Genomic DNA, 16,273 nt, shown 5'->3' on the forward strand with positions numbered 1-16,273 from the left:
AGAAAACTAAGGAAAGTTAAACAGCCCGCCCGGCGTCAAGAGACACCAGAATTACAGCGCCGGGCCTGGGACCAGCACCGAGCACCTCCCTGGCCGGGTTCTTCTCGGTTACCCCAAGCGGCGGGCCACAGTCTCGCCCTCCGCGGCTCGGTCTTCAGCCGCCGGCCTGCCGCAGACGAAGCTCGTTTCCGTGGTTGGAAGGAGGCTCGGGGCAGGAGGCAGCGCCGGGGGCGGGGCGAAGACGACCTAGGGTCAACACAGGCGGGCGCCGGAACCGCCCGAGCCTGTGGCTGCCCAGCAGGCGGAATCCCGCTCCTTGAAAGGAGCCGCTCCCCCTGTGGGTCGCACCCCGGTGTAGGGACTCGGGGTCCTCTCCCCAAAGCACGAGACGGCCCGCCTCTTCGAGGCCTGAAGCTGGCAGCTAAGCCGAAGCAGCGAAACTAACCCGGCGACCCCAGCCGCGCGCCGGCTCTCCGCGGCCGCTCTAGGAAGCCGGAGGAGGGGGCGGGACGGAGTGGGGGGGGGCCCTCCTCTCTGTGGTTGGGACTGGGCCGCCCTCCGCCGGAAGCCGGCTACCTTCGGGCGCGTCCTGGCCTGGGTCCTGGGTGAGGCGTAGGTCCGGCGTTAATCCTCCTGCCAGCGAGCTGGAGTAGGAGCTGGGAGAGGCTTACGATCTGGCCTGTGTTCCCCTTCCACGCGCAGGCTGTCTCTAGAAAATCTCTGATTTCTAAAAATCTCGGAGAACAACCGTCGTCAATTTTTGCTTGCAATTCCGCCTTCCTTTGCTGCGTGGAAAAAAAGGAAAAAAAATGCCAGTATTTCTTAGTTTGTCTTTATTATCTTCAAATGATTTCCTGTGTATTTCTTAGTTTTGTTTCTAATTCTTGGTAAAGAAGCTTCACGTGGTGGAAGCACATGAAAGGAGCCTATCACTGTGATTTCCTAAGCATTGGGCAGAGTATGGGATTAGGACGTATTTTTCCCCCCATACAGAGCTAACAGCCTTTTTTTTTTCCTTTTTAAGGATCAAACATTTGCTCTACTACACTGTAGCCAACTCAGCTAATTAATTCATAAATTTATAAGTACCAAGGGAGAGGGGAAAAATTATACCATTAGAACCACAAATATTAAAGATGAGAAGTTTATAGAGCCCCAAGTACTGAAAGTGAGTGCTACAGATTCCATTTGAAACTTGAGTAACTCTGTATAAGATAAATGGAAATAGCAAGGGAAAATGAAGTAATTGGTATATGTAGTTATAAATGTACAATTATCAACTAAAAAAACCCCTTTTATGACTAGGTTTATTGAAGTGACATGCACTAATCCTTTTTTAAATTTTTAAAATTTTATTTATTATATTAATTAATTTTTGGCTGTGTTGGGCCTTCGTTGTTGCGCGTGGGCTTTCTCTAGTTGTGGCGAGCAGGGGCTACTCTTCGTTGTGGTGCATGGGCTTCTCATTGCGGTGGCTTCTCTGGTTGTGAAGCACGGGCTCTAGGCGCGTGGGCTTCAGTAGTTGTGACACACGGACTCAGTAGTTGTGGCTCGTGGGCTCTAGAGCACCAGGCTCAGTAGTTGTGGTGTGTGGGCTTAGTTACTCTGCAGCATGTGGGATCTGCTAAGACCAGGGATTGAACCCATGTCCCCTGCATTGGCAGATGGATTTTTTTTTTTTACTTATTTCTGAGACATACATTTTAAAGTAATAACTAGAATTATGACTTATAACATTATAACAGAACATATAAGATTTTTAGAAATTTCATGTAATGGCTGAAACATTTATATTAACATATTTCCATACAAATAACCCAAAGAAAGTTTAGTATTAGTTGTTTTGTTTGTTTGTTTTATACTGCAGGTTCTCATTAGTCATCAATTTTATACACATCAGTGCATGCATGTCAATCCCAATTCAGCTCACCACCATCCCCACCCCACCGCGGTTTTCCCCCCTTGGTATCCGTAGGTTTGTTCTCTACATCTGTGTCTCAACTTCTGCCATGCAAACCGGTTCATCTGTACCATTTTTCTAGGTTCCACATACATGCGTTAATATACGGTATTTGTTTTTCTCTTTCTGACTTACTTCACTCTGTATGACAGTCTCTAGATCCCTCCACATCTCAACACATGACTCAATTTCATTCCTTTTTATGGCTGAGTAATCTTCCATTGTACATATGTACCACATCTTCTTTATACATTCGTCTGTTGATGGGCATTTAGGTTGCTTCCATGACCTGGCTATTGTAAATAGTGCTAAATGAATATTGGGTGCATGTGTCTTTTTCAATTATGGTTTTCTCTGGATGGCCAGTAGTGGGGTTGCTGGATCATATGGTAATTCTATTTTTAGTTTTTTAAGGAATCTCCATACTGTTCTCCATAGTGGCTGTATCAATTTACATTCCCACCAGCAGTGCAAGAGGGTTGCCTTTTCTCCACACCCTCTCCAGCATTTATTGTTTGTAGATTTTCTGATGATGCCCATTCTAACTGGTGTGAGGTGATACCTCATTGTGGTTTTGCTTTTCATTTCTCTAATAATTAGTGATGTTGAGCAGCTTTTCATGTGCTTCTTGGCCATCTGTATGTCTTCTTTGGAGAAATGTCTGTTTAGGTCTTCTGCCCATTTTTGGATTGGGTTGTTTGTTTTCTTAATATTGAGCTGCAAGAGCTGTTTCTATATTTTGGAGATTAATCCTTTGTCCATTGATTCATTTGCAAATATTTTCTCTCATTCTGAGGGTTGTCTTTCTGTCTTGTTTATGGTTTCCTTTGCTGTGCAAAAGCTTTGAAGTTTCATTAGGTCCCATTTGTTTATTTTCATTTTTATTTCCATTACTCTAGGAGGTGGATCAAAAAAGGTCTTGCTGTGATTTATGTCAAAGAGTGTTCTTCCTATGTTTTCCTCTAAGAGTTTTATAGTGTCCGGCCTTACATATAGGTCTCTAATCCATTTTGAGTTTATTTTTGTGTGTGGTGTTATGGAGTGTTGTAATTTCATTCGTTTACAGGTAGCTGTCCAGTTTTCCCAGCACCACTTATTGAAGAGACTGTCTTTCTCCATTGTATATCCTTGCCTCCTTTGTCATAGATTGGTTGACCATAGGTGTGTGGGTTTATCACTGGGCTTTCTATCCTGATCCACTGATCTGTGTTTCTGTTTTTGTGCCAGTACCATATTGTCTTGATTACTGTAGCTTTGTAGTGTAGTCTGAAGTCAGGAAGTCTGATTCCTCCAGCTCTGTTTTTTCCCCTCAAGACTGCTTTGGCTATTTGGGGTCTTTTGTGTCTCCATACAAATTTTAAGATGATTTGTTCTAGTTCTGTAAAAAGTGCCATTGGTAATTTGATAGGGATTGCATTGAATCTGTAGATTGCTTTGGGTACTATAGTCATTTTCACAATATTGATTCTTCCAATCCAAGAACATGGTATATCTCTCCATCTGTTGGTATCATCTTTAATTTCTTTCATCAGTGTCTTATAGTTTTGTGCATACAGGTCTTTTGTCTCACTAGGTAGGTTTATTCCTATGTATTTTATTCTTTTTGTTGCAGTGGTAAATGGGAGTGTTTCCATAATTTCTCTTTCAGATTTTTCATCATTAGCATATAGGAATGCAAGAGATTTCTGTGCATTAATTTTGTATCCTGCAACTGTACCAAATTCATTGATTAGCTCTAGTAGTTTTCTGGTGGCATGTTTAGGATTCTCTATGTATAGTATCATGTCATCTGCAAACAGTGAGAGTTTTACTTCTTCTTTTCCAAGTTGTATTCTTTTTATTTCTTTTTCTTCTCTGATTGCCGTGGCTAGGACTTCCAAAACTATGCTGAATAATAGTGGTGAGAGTTGACATCCTTGTCTTGTTCCTGATCTTAGAGGAAATGCTTTCAGTTTTTCACCATTGAGAATGATGTTTGCTGTGGGTTTGTCATATATGGCCTTTATTATGTTGAGGTAGGTTCCCTGTATGCCCACTTTCTGGAGAGTTTTTATCATAAATGGGTGTTGAATTTTGTCAAAACCTTTTTCTGCATCTGTTGAGATGATCATATGGTTTTACTTCTTCAGTTTGTTAATATGGTATATTACATTGATTGATTTGTGTATATCAAAGAATCCTTGCATCCCTGTGATAAATCCCACTTGATCGTGGTGTATGATCCTTTTGATGCGTTGTTGGATTCTGTTTGCTAGTATTTTGGTGAGGATTTTTGCATCTATATTCATCAGTGATATTGGTCTGTAAGTTTCTTTTTTTGTAGTATCTTTGTCTGGTTTTGGTATCAGGGTGATGGTGGCCTCACAGAATGAGTTTGGGAGTGTTCCTTCCTCTGCAGTGTTTTGGAAGAGTTTGAGAAGGATGGGTGTTAGCTCTTCTTTAAATGTTTGATAGAATTCACTTGTGAAGCCATCTGGTCCTGGACTTTTGTTTGTTGGAAGATTTTTAATCACAGTTTCAATTTCATTACTTGTGATTGGTCTGTTCATATTTTCTATTTCTTCCTGGTTCAGACTTGGAAGGTTATACCTTTCTAAGAATTTGTTCATTTCTTCTGGGTTGTCCATTATATTGGCATAGAGTTACTTGTAGTAGTCTCTTAGGATGCTTTGTATTTCTGTGGTGTCTGTTGTAACTTCTCCTTTTTCATTTCTAATTTTATTGATTTGAGTCCTCTACCTCTTTTTCTTGATGAGTCTGGCTAATGGCTTATCAATTTTGTTTATCTTCTCAAAGAACCAGCTTTTAGTTTTATTGATCTTTGCTATTGTTTTCTTTGTTTCTATTTCATTTATTTCTGGTCTGATCTTTATGATTTCTTTCCTTCTGCTAACTTTGGGTCTTGTTTATTCTTCTTTCTCTAGTTCCTTTAGGTGTAAGTTTAGATTGTTTATTTGAGATTTTTCTTGTTTCTTGAGGTAGGCTTGTATAGCTGCAAACTTCCTTTTTAGAACTGCTTTTGCTACATCCCATAGGTTTTGGATCATTGTGTTTTCCTTGTCATTTGTCTCTAGGTATTTTTTGATTTCCTCTTTGATTTCTTCAGTGATCTCTTGGATATTTCATAACGTATTGTTTAGCCTCCATGTGTCTGTGTTTTTTACGTTTTTTTCCCTGTAATTCATTTCTAATTTCATAGCATTGTGTTCAGAAAAGATGCTTGATATAATTTCAATTTTCTTAAATTTACTGAGGCTTGATTTGTGACCCAAGGTGTGATCTATCCTGGAGAATGTTCTGTGCGCACTTGAGAAGAAAGTGTAACCTACCATTTTTGGATGGAATGTCTTATAAATATCAATTAAATCTATCTGGTCTATTGTGTCATTTAAAGCTTCTGTTTCCTTATTTATTTTCATTTTGGATGATCTGTCTGTTGGTGTAAGTGAGGTGTTAAAGTCCCGCACTATTATTGTGTTACTGTCGATTTCCTCTTTTATAGCTTTTAGCAGTTGCCTTATGTATTGAGGTGCTCCTGTGTTGGGTGCATATATATTTATAATTGTTATATCTTCTTCTTGGATTGATCCCTTAATCATTATGTAGTGTCCTTCCTTGTCTCTTGTAACATTCTTTGTTTTAAAGTCTATTTTATCTGATATGAGTATAGCTACTCCAGCTTTCTTTTGATTTCTATTTGCATGGAATATCTTTTTCCATCCCCTCACTGTCAGTGGCAGACAGATTCTTAACCACTGCACCAGGGAAGTCGGACATGCACTAATACTTAAATATTCTGCAATTAGAAGAGTTTCTATGTTATGAAGGCAATTTACAAGATTATAGCAAGATGGTGAAGCCTGACTCCCTTTATATGCTTGTTCTTCATTGGAGAGGCTTTTATCAGTAACCCAGATCTTTAAAAAGGAAGCCTAATTCCACTTATTTTCATAGGAGTACTCTAGTAAATACCAATACCAAAATCAAATGTTTCTTTGTGTTTAGATACAGGTAGAAACATTCTTGCATGGATCAACAAAGAGGTATGGATAATTTAAACAGGAGAAAAAATAATAAAGTTGATGCCTTTGACTAGTTAAGAACCCTAAGGAATTCAGTTTCAGTTGGAAAACCTTAGAGCTATTTCAGAATACTTATTAACGAGCTTATTATATTATCCATTTTAAGACTCTGTCTTGGCAATCTTTTATTCATAGTGGCTCCCTCTGACAACTTCCTCATTTTGTTGCTGTGTGCATAATGATGTTCTTTAGTATATCCAAGAGAGTTTTTGATGTTGGAATATGCAATTGCTCAAATTTCACTCTAGCAGCTTGAAAGAGTGATAATGAGGTACTCTGTTTTTTTACTCTGTTTATATGCCCCTTCCAGGTGTATAATTTCATTTAAAAGTTGATGTTGTTCTTTTAGATTTTCTATTCAATAATGAAATGCAAAGCAGTGCTTATTCCCCTAAGAACAACTTCAAGTTTTCTGAGAACTGTGATAAGGACTTTGCAGCGAGCTCTGAAGGTATCATTTTGGGAATTTAACACAATATGCTTCAAAGCCAAATAAAAAGGAAGGTTCTGAATTAAAAAGTGTGGATGAGAATCTATAATCTGGCACTAAATCAGTTGAGATGTAGTGGCAAAAAAAATGGCAAGAAGAAAGTGAAGATTCTGGTTGCCTGTAGCTTTTATGAGTAGAGCTCAACTCCAGCTTAAAATTGTAGGAAGAATTACTTAGACCACAAAGACAGAAGGAAAAATGGTGTTTGAAGATGAGAAACTCAAGCAAGTAAAATACTAAAAATAATAGTAACAGTAACTAACACTTATAGAGCATGGTGCCAGGCACCATGATAAGCATTTTATGTGCATGGTGCCTTTAATCCTCACAACAACCCTGTGAAGTTGGCACTGTTGTTATCCTCATTTGACAAATGAGAGAATTAAGATTTAGTTAAGTAATTTCCCCAAGGCCACAAGCTGGGAAATTGTGGAGCAGGTTCTCAAACTTAGGTCTGTCATACTTTTAGAGCTATTAAGAGATTTTTATATCAGTTATGCTATTTTTTACTTTGAAAGATGTGATCTCCCCTCCATTTTGTCGTTTTGCTTGGATGTTGATCATCTTTCTTTCCTCTCAGAATCACTCCTCTACTTCTGAATCAATGGACTTAATTGGCAAAGCAGCCTAGATAACAGTTAAGCGGCTCTTGCATTAGATCATGTGAATTCAAATCACAATACCTGTACCAACAAGCTGTGAGACTATAAATCATGTATTTAACTTCTCTTTGCTTTTTTTTTTAACATTTGTAAATTGGGGTAATATTAATGCCTACTCTACAGGGTTTTTATGACTTAACTGAGACAATATGTGTAAAAGCACTTGGTACATATCTGAGCATATAATAAGTACTTAGTTTATATTATTTTTACTGGGACCCAATAGTGCATATGAAAACATTCTCTAACAAGATCCTATGAAGAATCATAGGAGAATGAAGTAAAAAATTTACCTCCAGGCCCCTTTGGATCTTATGAGCAGTTCACTCAGGGTTGGGGAAGAAGAGATGAAATAAAAAATTATCAGTGACTAAATACAATCTATAACTGCTGTAGAAAAAGCAATTTCTGTGTATTTTATACCATTGGTGATGCACTAAGTACTAAAGGATTCTTACTAAATTTAAACATTGATTAACATCATTAAATAGGCAGCAAAAGCTCAGGCTCCCTCTGCATGGAAAGGATTTATAAAGAGTGCTTTTTTTATATCAATCAAACAGTGCTTATTAAAGCAGGAAAAAAGTGCTGTTAAAGGTGCTAAAATAGAAGGCTTTTTTTTCCTTTCTTCTGCAGCCTCTCTTTCTTTCTCTTTCTCTTGAGATGTGCTTTTTATTTGCTACTAAATAAAAGAATCTTTAATTTTAAATTATTAGCATGAATTTACTGTTCTTCTTTCTATGGCGTATTAACAATTTTAAACGCGAATATAAGAGCATTTAACTTATATGTAGAATCACCAAAACTACAGAATTCATATTACGTAGTTCATATATGAGTACAGTATATATTTCATTCTTACCAGAACAGTGTAAACTACACAAAACTAAGTTTTTAAAATTTCACTTTTTGATGTGTGCACATCTATCAACCCTCTCTAGCTTTAGCTTGCTAATGAGTAAGAAAGGACAAAAAGGGAAAGTAACTATATGATGCCCTGTCCCCCTTTCCTCCTATATCATCATTTTAGTATGAATAGTTGGCTAATACAGGAAGTAACACAAATAAGAAAGAATATGATAGGATTCCTTGCGTGTTCATATTTCTTAGAATGCCATTGCCTTCTTTCTGCACTTGAAGCAAGTTCTGGTTTGAATGGAAAGCATACCCTCTCAGGCTTGTCAGTGTTCCTTTTAACTCAGTCATAGATGTAACATACTGACCTTGTGCTCACTTTGAACTCTCTGAACTCTCATGCACTGTGGGTCTACCTGAAGGCTGTACTCATGAGGTATTGGGAATACTACTGAGAACAGAGTGGCAAGGAGCAGTGCAAATGCGTATCTTGCATATCTTCTCTGTTTACATGTATGTTCCATCGTTCCTTCAGACTTCAGTTACAAAACACAGCTTCAAAGATAAAATTACTAAGAATTTCAAGATGGCTACAGGAGAGCATTAAGTGAAGGACAAGGCCTTCTGAGTGCGGGGACATGTTCAATTATATTGTACCTGTGTTCACTTGCTGAGTGGGCCCACCTTTCCTTAATGTGTATGTATTGGGAAGCTCTGTATATAGTAAGTCTATTATCTTAAAATATTTGGAGGAAATATCCATGTTACATATTTTCCTGGACTCTTGGAATACTGCTGCCCAGGATATTAATTTATTAAGGGCTCCTCATTTGGTCCTTAGCACTAATTCTAGGCCTAGCAAAGGGGGCTGCATTTAAATTTAGCAAATCGTGGCTTTTTGAAAAATGCAGTTGGGCTAAATGGCCTCCAGAATAGACAAAAGCTTCTGATTTTCAGAGAAAATGATAATACAGTAATGTTTGGCAAAAACTGAAACTGAAGAGAATTGCTATTTCAACAAAATTGATAAAATATATAACTTAGAATTTTTCCATTTTTTTAACTTTCTGTAACTGTATACTTAGACAAATACATATTCACAGATCCACACAAGACACTATATATAGTTACAAAATATACTTTACCAGACCTGCCCTAGTTAGATATAACCTCCCTAAGGCTAAGATATAATGTAAGCAATTTGGAATCTGTAAGATAATGCCATCCATCCATAGTACTTATTATTTCAGTCAATAAAGTTTCATTTCATTCCATGGGAACATACTGCAATATATCAAGTGTCTGGCAAATACATTCAGGTTTTTAGTTAAAAAGAGGACCAGAATATAAGGGTATATTTATTAGTGTATACATTGTATTTTACAGGAAAGTAATAATGGCTGAGAAATGTTCATTCATTCATCCACTAATGGTCCAGACATATGGATTCTAGCTCATCTGGTCTTTGAAGTTTTCACAGAGCTGAGATTTGAGTTGAGCCTGAAAGAAGGGAAAGCATTTCTTTAAAATCAGAGAGTTGTATGCTGCATATATGCCCTTCATCAGATGTGTGATTTGAAAATAGTTTCTGTGGCTTGTCTTTTCATTCTCCTGCCCATATCTTTCATAGATCAATTTTCTTTTCTAATTTTAATCAAGCCCAATTTACCAATTTTTTTCTTCCCTATGTAGTGCTTTCAGTGTTGTATCTAAGCACTCTTTCCTTTACTGAAGTTCACAAAGATTTTCTCCTGTTTTTTCTTCTGAAAGGTTTGTTGTTTTATTTTATATTTAGGTCTATGATCCATTTTGTGTTAGTTTTTGTATAAGGTGAGAGATATGGGTAAAAAACAAGCCACCAGAAAACTTTTGCATGTCAATGGCCAATTGTTCCAGCAACTTGTTGAAAAGGCTGTCCTTTTCTCCACTGAATTGTCTTTGCACCTTTGCCAATAATCAACTGATCATGTTTACATGGGTATATTCTGGATTCTTTATCTATTCCGTTGATCTGTATATCTATGTTTTCACTGATACCTCACTTTCTTGTTTACAGTAAGTCTTAAAATCAGGATAATAGTCCTTCAACTTTGTTCTTTCTTTCAAAACAACAATCCAATTTTTTAAAAAAATTTATATTTTCTTTTCTTTCTTTATTTGGTTGCACTGGGTCTTAGTTGTGGCAGGTGGGCTCCTTAGTTCAGCTCACTGGCTCCTTAGTTGTGGCACACGGGCTCCTTAGTTGTGGCATGCGAATTCTCAGTTGTGGCATGCATATGGGATCTAGTTCCCTGACCAGGGATTGAACCCAGGCCCATTGCATTGGGATTGTGGAGTCCTTAACCACTGTGCCACGCAGGAAGTCCCAACAACTACTGAAGCCCATGTGCCTAGAGCCTGTGCTCCACAAGAGAAGCCACCACAATGAGAAGCCCGCGCACCACAACGAAGAGTAGCCCCTGCTCGCTGCAACTAGAGAAAGCCTGCGTGCAGCAACAAAGACCCAACGCAGCCCAAAAATAAATAAATTGAATTAAATTAAAATTTTTTTAATTAGAAATAATTAGTGCATGTCACTTCAATAAAGCTAGTCATAAAAGGGGTTTTTTTAGTTGATAATTGTACATTTATAAATACATACACCAATTACCTCATTTTCCCTTGCTATTTCCATTTATCTCATACAGAGTTACTCAAGTTTCAAATGGGATCTGTAGTGCTCACTTTCAGTACTTGGGGCTCTATAAACTTCTCATCTTTTATATTTGTGGTTCTAATGGTATAATTTTTCGCCTCTCCCTTGGTACTTATAAATTTATGAATTAATTAGCTGAGTTGGCTACAGTGTAGTAGAGCAAATGTTTGATCCTTAAAAAAGGAAAAAAAAAGACTGTTAGCTCTGTATGGGGGGAAAAATATGTCCTAATCCCATACTCTGCCCAATGCTTAGGAAATCGCAGTGATAGGCTCCTTTCATGTGCTTCCACCACGTGAAGCTTCTTTAGCAAGAATTAGAAACAAAACTAAGAAATACACAAGAAATCATTTGAAAATAATAAAGACAAACTAAGAAATACTAGGATTTTTTTTAAATGGGCAAAAGCTTTGAACAGATACTTCACCAAAGAAGATATGTGGATGTCAAATAAGAACATGAAAAGATGCTCAACGTTATTAGTCCATAGGGAAATGTAAATTAAAACCATGATAATATACCACTACACACCTTTCAGAATGAGAAAACAAACAAACCCACCAATCCGCCTCCCCCTCCTCAAAAAAACACTTGACAATACCAAGCTTTGGTGAAAATGAGGAAAAATTGGAACTGTCATGCATTACTGGTGGAAATGTAAGATGGTGCAGCCACTTTGGGAAAAGTTTAACAGTTTCCTACAAATATGTACTTACCACAGGACCTAGCAATCTCACTCTTAGGTATTTGCCCAAGTGAAATAAAAATGATCACACATATATGTGTTAATATATGATATTTGGTTTTCTCTTTCTGACTTAATGTCACTATGTATGACACACTCTAGGTTCATCCATGTCTACAAATGACCCAATTTTGTTCCTTTTTATGGCCAAGTAATATTCCATTGTATGTATGTACCACATCTTCTTTATCCATTCATCTGTCGATGGGCATTTAGTTTGCTTCCATGTCCTGGCTATTGTAAATTGTGCATGGAATCTAGAAAAATGGTACAGATGAACCTATCTGCAGGGTAGAAATAGAGATGCAGACATAGAGAACGAATGTGAGAACATGGGTTGGGGAAGGGGGGTGGGATGAATTGGGAGATTGGGATTGACATATATACACTACTATGTGTAAAACAGATAGCTGGTGGGAACCTGCTGTATAGCACAGGGAGCTGAGCTCGGTGCTCTGTGATGACCTAGATGGGTGGGATGGTGGGGTGGGGGTGGGAGAGAGGTCCAAAAGGGAGGGGATTATAGGTATACATATAGCTGATTCACTTCGTTGTACAGCAGAGACTAAGACAACATTGTAAAGCAACTCTACTCCAATTAAAAAAAAATGATCACACAGTAAAACCTGTATGTGAATGTTTATAGTAACTTTATTCATAATAACCCAAAACTGGAAAAAACCCAAATGTCCCTGAACTGAGAAATGGATGAACAATGAAATACTACACTGCAATAAAATGAGAGAAACTGCTAAGACATGCTATAACATAGATGAATCTCAAATGCATTATTCTTAGTGAAGAAGTCAGACTCAAAAGGCTATATACACTATGACTGCAATTATATGACATTTTGGCAAAGGCAAAACTATAGAGATGAAGAACAGATCAGGGGTTGTGTGAGGATAGGGTTGACTACAAAGGGGTAACATAAAGAGACTGTGTTCTGTGTGTGTCTGTGTGTGTGTGAGGGCAGGAGAGGTTTGGAACTGTTCTGCATCTTATATGGGTGGTGGTTTGATGGCTATGAAATTCTCAAAACTCATAGAACTCTACACCAAAAACAGTGAATATTACTGTATATAAATTTAAACTACATGTGGAGGTATAAAGTATTCTACTGCTGAAGGGAAATGGGGAAAGGTAACAATGAGGTGGGAGGGAAGTCTGGATAGTTAAATTGCTTGTAGATTTGCAAAGGCTGAAGTCAAGGTTAGGAAACTAGATTTACCTCTAAGTTAAAGAATTTGAATGTGGAAACATCAAAATGAAAATGATGGTTAGGTGGCTTAAATCTGTTGACAATGTGTACCATAGAACCTTACGGAAGCAGTCAAGGAAACCAGTTAAGAATTGATAAGGGCTCCCCAAGGGTAAAATCTTATGTTTGAATAGGAATTTATATATTGAAAATTCATTCGTTTACTCTATCTCAATTTATTGTCATAAGAACCAGTGAAGTTAGAATTATTATTTGCAATTAATAGATATAAAAATGGAGGCTTAGGGCTTCCCTGGTGGTGCAGTGTTTGAGAGTCCGCCTGCTGATGCAGGGGACACGGGTTCGTGCCCCGGTCCGGGAGGATCCCACGTGTGGCGGAGTGGCTGGGCCCGTGAGCCATGGCCGCTGAGCCTGTGCGTCCGGAGCCTGTGCTCCGCAAGGGGAGAGGCCACAACAGTGAGAGGCCCGCATACAGAAAAAAAAAAAAAAAAAAAAATGGAGGCTCAGAATAGCTAAGGGATTTGCTTAAGTTCATAGTATAAAACTGTGAAGCTAAGACCCAAATCTTAGTTGTTTGATTCTTTCCAGTTCTCTTTATTTTCTCACATTTTATTCATTTCCTTCCTGGCATTTATCAAATCTATAGTGGTCTGTTAATTTGTTTTCTTGCTTATTGTCTGTATCTCCTACTTGTCTTCAGGTGAAGAGCCCTGCCTCTACAGTTTCCTGTCATATCCTCAGAACTTCTCACACTGACACATAATAGGTGCTCAAGAAATATTTACTGAGTGAATAACCATCTAAGTTAGAAGGCAGATTATGTCTGGTTTTATTCTTTTTACCATGTATGCTATATGCAGTGATAGAGACAGGTGTTCCTGTTCCTTATCTCAGTAGTTCTTAAACTGGCTGTGCAACAGATTCACTAACAGACATTTTTTTAATGTTTATGTTTATCAAAGCAATGCAAGTGAAATGATAGCCCAAGATCGACAACCTCCAGCCCTAACCACTGTTACTTTTCAGTTCCCATCCTCATCCCCATAGTTGAACTCTACTTCTCAACACTGGTGTTTATCCTTCCTAGCATGAAGCAGGCTTTGAATACACTGTCTTGATTTTTTCAGAATTAGCAATTATCTACTAACTTCCTACTATGGAAGAAGAGGATTTAACTCTCTTACATGATTTCCACTCAAGAATTTCCTTTACTCTATTCCTACAATATTGTAGGAATTACCATATTGTAATTTTTTGTTAAATCAACATTCAGTGCTTAGAATAGGATGATTATGTAATTATCTTTTTAGGCTGAGTCACATGTACACTATGGTTGCATTTTTTAATGGAAAAATTTTTTAAATAATTTTTTTTCCTGTGGCTAATAATTGCTTCATCTTTTATATGCCTTCTCTTAAGTCATCTCCAAATCGTGTCATAATGGTAATACATCTCTCCTTGTAGTAAAATGTATCAGGTAATATATTGATCCCATTATTGTTTTTTTGTTGTTGTTGTTGTTTTCTTGGAAACATCAGACTTCCATTCTCCTGCCTCAGTCTCTAACTGGCTGCTTTTTAGGCCCCTCATACAGTTATTATCCTGGAAATTTCCTTCACCATCATTCTATGCATTCCCCTTTCCTTTCTCCAGTGTTGATCTATGTCTTCATCTCTCTTTTTTCAATCCCTCTTTTTGGTGGAAAATACTTTTAAGTAACTTCCTAAGAAGAGGTTTCATAGGAAGAAAACTTTCTGAGATCTTGCATATCTGAGGATACCTCTATTTTGCTGTTAGACTTGATTGATGGTTGGGTTTATAGGAAATTCTAAATTGTAAATAATCACCCTTTGGAATCTAAAGATAATTGGTCTATTTTCTTCTAGTTTCCAGTATCATTGTTGAAAAGTCCAGTGCCATTCTCTATTATCATGCCTGATTTTTTGTCTGCAATCTGTTATTCTATTTGAAGCATTTAGGGAATTTTCTTTACCTCTGCTATTCTGATATTTTAGGATTACGTGAGTCTTTTTCATTTATTTTTCAGACACTCACTAGATCCATATGATTTGGAAACACACTTCTTTCAGTTCTGCGGAAATGCCTTTCTTTGATACTTCCACTCCTCCTCCGTTCTCCTCCTTTTCTTTTTTTAATAACTTTTATAGTTTAGCTGTGCAATCTCCTGGATTGATCCTAAATTTTCTTTTATCTCATATTTTTCAATTGTATTTTTGATCTTCTTTTGAGACTTCTCAACTTCATTTTGTCATCTACTACTGAATTTTAAAATTTATTTTTTAATTTCCAAAACTCATTTTTTTTCCCCTCTGAATATTTCTTAAAAAAAAAAAAAGAAAAGCATCCTCTTTTTATTCATAGAATTTCTTTCTTTAATGACATTGCTCATAGTTCTGAAATTTTCTTCTGCTCTCTGCTTTGGTTTTGTTCAACTCTCCCCCGCCTCTTCCCATAATTTTTTCTGTTTGTTTTGGTGTCTTATTTTCATGACTGTGGGTTTCCTCAAAAGTGTGGTGATCCCCAAATGTCTCCTCATATTTAAGAATGAGAGAAGCAACCTGCATGCTTGGAACTTGTGGATTTGGCAGACTTCATTTTTGATGTGATTAGGCAAGGAATCACAATGTTGGAAGATTCTCCCCTCCCCTCCACTACTCGTGAAAGTATTTTCCTTGGGCAAGTCAGTTGTTTCCTCAGAAAGTGTTGACCTTAAAAGCAAAAGCGCGAGGGCTTCCCTGGTGGCGCAGTGGTTGGGAGTCCGCCTGCCGATGCAGGGGACGCTGGTTCGTGCCCCGGTCCGGGAGGATCCCGCATGCCACGGAGCGGCTGGGTCCGTGAGCCATGGCCGCTGAGCCTGCGCGTCCGGAGCCTGTGCGCCGCAACGGGAGAGGCCGCGGCAGTGAGAGGCCCACGTACCGCAAAAAAAAAAAAAACCCACAAAAACCCCCAAAGAGCCAGCTATTTTACCAGTAAAATAAGTTTATTTGGGAATAGCAGAGAATTTCAATTTGGGACAAGCAAATTGTGGTAAACCATAGGTAAATCTGGAGAACCAAGGAGAGAGACTTGCTTTTTTAGAGAAGGGACAAAATTGGGGAGGCTGTGGTGGTTCTTCACAGGCTGCAGGTAGTGGGCAGCTTGTTGTTGGGTCAGAAGGCTACAAACTGTGGTGAGTGATACCTGCGCGAGAGCTCCCCCTTCAGGGCTTCCCAACTCCACTTTAAATGAGGTTTCACACACATGAAAGGGCGCTCAACATCACTGATTATTACAGAAATGCAAATCAAAACTGCAATGAGATATCACCTCACACCTGGCAGAATGGCCATCATCAAAAAATCTACAAACAAGAAATGCTGGAGAGGGTGTGGAGAAAAGGGAACCCTCTTGCACTGTTGGTGGGAATGTAAATTGATACAGCCACTATGGAGAACAGTATTGAAGTTCCCTAAAAAACTAAAAATAGAACTACCATATGACCCAGCAATCCCACTACTGGGCATATACCCTGAGAAAACCATAATTCAAAAAGAGTCATGTA

This window comes from Lagenorhynchus albirostris, chromosome 3 (assembly GCF_949774975.1).
Source record: "Lagenorhynchus albirostris chromosome 3, mLagAlb1.1, whole genome shotgun sequence".
NCBI lineage: Eukaryota > Metazoa > Chordata > Mammalia > Artiodactyla > Delphinidae > Lagenorhynchus > Lagenorhynchus albirostris.